This window comes from Myotis daubentonii, chromosome 1 (genome assembly GCF_963259705.1).
Source record: "Myotis daubentonii chromosome 1, mMyoDau2.1, whole genome shotgun sequence".
Taxonomy (NCBI): Eukaryota; Metazoa; Chordata; class Mammalia; order Chiroptera; family Vespertilionidae; genus Myotis; species Myotis daubentonii.
In genome coordinates this window covers 46757142-46761641 of record NC_081840.1, presented here as the reverse complement: position 1 = coordinate 46761641, position 4500 = coordinate 46757142, and the positions used below count along the sequence as shown (strand labels likewise).

General features: G+C 44.0%; 1 pseudogene; it reads left to right on the top strand.

The window, feature by feature from the left end:
• Nucleotides 1-1026: 1026 nt before the first annotated feature.
• Nucleotides 1027-3016, top strand: LOC132235818 (SIN3-HDAC complex-associated factor-like; annotated as a pseudogene).
• Nucleotides 3017-4500: the final 1484 nt, after the last annotated feature.

The window sequence follows — 4500 nt, the reverse complement described above, 5'->3', positions numbered from 1 at the left end:
ATTTCAGATCACAAGGGCCCTGCACTGCTCCTGCTGTCTCCTCTTCCTCACAGTCCGCGTGCCACCCCTGACCACATTCCCCATTCAGAACAAGTCACCCTGGCACTGACCAGAAAATACATTTATTGTCTCCGGGCATTAGGATTGCCAATTTTTTCTCTTTTAAAAAAAAGACTCTTTACTTTTAGAATCGAAACAAAAATCTTTATTTAAAAGGAAATAAAGACTCACTCCTGTGAAGCACCCACAGAGTCTTGTTTGCAGCTCATGGGTGGTTCATGTGGTTTGGACGATGGATTGCATAGTTGAGACTCGCTAGTCTATGAGACCGCAAGTGCCTCGAGGGCCAGAAATGAGTCCTTTTTGGCATTGAGTTTTCCCAGTGTTTGCTCACAGCCGGTGCCCAATAAATGTTAAATTAAAATGGGAAAAGGGAACGAAGGCTACTAGGCTGCTATTTAGCTCTTGGTGGAAATGGGCAGCAGTGGCAAGATCCCATGCAATGCTACAGGAGAAAATTATTTCAGGGTCAAATAAAATTGCTCAGCTCCCAGATGGCAGACCAAAGGAAAGTGGTTGAACTTGCTGATTCATACTAGGGTGTTAATGACATGCTCAACTGCTTAGTGTGAGCTTAAATTAATAAGAGCAATTTGAGAAAGCAATTTAGCAATATCTAGGAAGCTGAAGATGTTCATACCCTTGGGCCTACGAATTCCACTTCTGAGTATACACCTTAGAGAAGTTGTCTCACATGGCACAGTGAGACAAGAACCGGAACGTACAGTGTGGCAACTTCGTAGTAATAAAAATGTCCACCAACAGGAGAAGGGCTGAACTGTGGTCAAGTTCAGCTATGGAATACTACATAGCAACCGAAATCAATGAACTAGAGCCACATGTATCCATATGCATTAACCCGAAAATGTAAGGTTGAATTAAAAAAAAGTGGCAGGAGGAAATACACAATATGATAGCACATAAAGAAATTTAGAGAGAACTGCAGGAGACACTCTTTCTAGACAGGGCAGTTGAGGAGGAGGGAGCGAGTGGCGGCGGGGGGGCTGGCCTCGCGTGCACTCCCCACCTCAGGAACATTACTGTGCGTGGAACCGCTGTTCTGGGAAGACTATTGCCTAGAAGAAAAGATGTTTGGTTTTCACAAGCCAAAGATGTACCAAAGTATAGGAAGCTGCTGTATTTGCAGAGCTAAGTCCTCAAGTTCTCAATTCACAGACAGTAAATGCTATGAGAAGGATTTCCAGAGCTGTTTTGGGTTGCATGAGATACGTTCAGGAGACATCTGTAATGCCTGTGTCCTGCTTGTGAAAAGATGGAAAAAAATTGCCAGCAGGATCCAAAAAAAAAAATGGAGTCACGTGGTAGATGCAAGGGCAGGACCCAGCCTGAAGACTACGCTGAAACCAAAGAAAGTGAAAACTCTATCTGGAAACAGGATAAAAAGCAAACTACAGAAGAAATTTACACATCATAATTCTGACGCTCACAGTACCACCTCAAGTGCCTCCCAGCTCAGTCTCCTTGTTACAGTAACCAGTCAGACGATGGCTCAGATACAGAGGTGGCTTTGGGCTCCAGCAGAACGCCAGTTTTTTTTCCTTTTTAGATCTCACGTACTGGAAAAGACAGAAAATATGTTGTGGGATTATGTATAAAGGCCGCTTTGGGGAAGTCCTCGTTGACACGCACCTCTTCAAGCCTTGCTGCAGCAACAAGAAGGCGGCTGTGGAGAAGCTGGAGGAGCCCGGCCCAGAGCCTCTGCCCATCTCCACCCAGAAGTGGTGACTGAGGTGTATGTAGAAGGGGAACAGGAAATGATTGAAATTTTAGAAAAAAACACCACCCAAAACACAGCAATAAAACGACCTTCCTGTTTTTCACTTGGATACCTGCTATTCTGCCAAAAGACAATTTCTAGAATAGTTCCGAATGGGTTTTTTCCTCCACTTCCACAAGTTCCACCAACTCTGAAGCCAGGGTCTAGCTTACTAAAAGGAAAAACAGACGTGTACGTAATATTTAAGATGCTGAGTATTTCGTAGGAAAGCTGAATGCTGCTGTAAAGTGCTCTTTAAGTCTTTTTCTTTTAAATCCCCTTCTCATAAATGAAACGAGGGGGACTTCAGGGGACAGAGATGGGATTTGTTGTGTGATAAACGTACGTAGTTTTAGTCTTTCTATATTGAGAAGCAGTGGTTGGGGCATTTTTAAAGATGGCTGACTACACTTGTTTTCCTTCATGATCATAAATTTGTCATAAACCAGTAACCTGGACTTGCCCCTTGAGGTAGTTGTTAATAATTTTAAAATATTAAGGCCTTGCCAAGCTTCTGAGGATTCAAACATGTCCTACTGAATATTAAGCAGGACAGAATAAGCTCTCTGGTACAAATACCTTGAAGGAGTCATTTCTAAATATACAAAGAGGTAACTGGACTGTATATGTTGTATCCTGTGTCACCTCCTTCATATTGCTATTTGATGAAGATTTTAATTTATATGAAACTTCTAAAGCAGAATCAAAGCTCCTCTTGGGGAAAAGTCAAGTCTTCAGGATAAGCAATCTTAATATAAATAGTACCAAAGCTTTATTTTACCACATGGGAGAGAACACACGCTATGAAACATGCTCAGTTACCTGAAGAACGTGCAGGCTTTCAGGATAGCATAAAAATAACAAAGGTTGGTGCTTCTGGGGGCATGCTTCTCAGAGGGCTCGCCAAGTATGTAAATAATTGACTTCGGCTCTTGTTGCTTACCGGAGACTTCATTGAAAATCTACACAATTCAGTTTTAGCTCTGGATTACCTCAGTTGACCTTTGTGAAGGTTTTATCTGTGTAGAGTGTTTGTTCAACTTGTTTTAATGTATGAGGGTTTTAGAGTCCCCCCATCCCCATATTAAAGTAAAATGCTAGTAAAAGAAAAGAGGTGTGTTAATGCTGAGTGGGTTTGGCTTTTTGTAGTCAGGATTTCTGAACATTGAGATTTTAGATTTTAAAATATTAAGGCCTTGCCAAGGTTCTGAGGATTCAAACCTGTCCTAGGGATTCCCTTTCGATGTCCTTTGTGGACCATGATAGCGAATGGGCAGGGGAACCGTTCAAATCAACAATGGATTTGCCCAGAATAGGGTCTTCAACAGCCAACACACTGGTCACTCTCTGGCCCACAACTTCTATTGGCTCATTGCTGACTACAGGATTGAAATCAAATTCTTTAAAACTGCAGCAGGGAGGGAGCCCTCAGCCAGTTGCTAGCTTTGTCTCGGGTAGAACTCACCCTTCAGTCACAGGGGCTTCTCCCAGCTTCCTGAACAAGGAGCTTCAGGCCTTCGCTCAGGCTGTGCCTCTGCCTGGAATGCCCTTCCCTCTCTCTCCTTTAAGCCGAATGCTGTGGCTTATTGAAAACCTACCAGGTGGGGAGGAAGCTAGGCTGAGCAGAAAGTGTGAGGGCCTGGGTGTGACTCCTGACTTGGTCATTTAGTAGCCTCAACCTCAGAGAAGTTTTAAACTCCTCTGGATCTCAGCTTCCTCATGTGTAGAGAGGGGCCACCAGTAGCGACCTCACATGGATTGCATTGAGTGTTGAAGCTGCATATGTGACATGCTCGAACTAGTAGGTATTCAGTGGTTTCAATTCTTTCCCTGTTAAATGCGAGCTCCTCTGAGGAAATATCTAGGCTGTCCTTAAAAAAACAAACATCTTTTTATTGAATTATATGTGCATAGCCCTAGCTGGTTTGGCTCAGTGGATAGAGCATCAGCCTGTGGACTGAAGGGTCCTGGGTTCGATTCCGGTCAAGGGCATGTGCCTGGGTTGCGGGCTTGATCCCCAGTTGGGGACGTGCAGGAGGCAGCCAATCAATGATTCTCATCATTGATGTTTCTTCCTCTTCCTTCCTCTCTGATCAATAAAAATATATTATTTTTAAAACGAAATACATGTGCATACAAGTACACTAATCACAGCGTATAGATTAAATTTCAAAAACAGGCACACCGGTGTAACCAGCCCCAGCGCATGCCCCCAGAGTCCCTTGGTGTTCCTCCCTGAGCTCTGACGACCACTGCCCTGACACCACAGAGGAGGGTTGCCGGTTTTGTACTTGATTTACATGGGGTCTTACACTATGTTACCCTCACTTTTTGTTGGTGGTGTTGTTAATCCTCACCCGAGGATATTTTTTTTCCAATGATTTTTAGAGAGAGTGGAAGGGAGGGGAAGAGACAGAGAAACATCGATGTGAGAGAGACACATCGATTGGTTGCCTCCCATGTGCCCCAACTGGACCGGGAATTGAGCCTGCAACCAAAGTATGTGCCCTTGACCAGAATCGAACCAGAGACCCTACGCTCTAACCCAGGGGTGGGCAAACTTTTTGACTCAAGGGCCAGAATGGGTTCTTAAACTGGACCGGAGGGCCGGAACAAAAGCATGGATGGAGTGTTTGTGTGAACTAATATAAATTCAAAGTAAA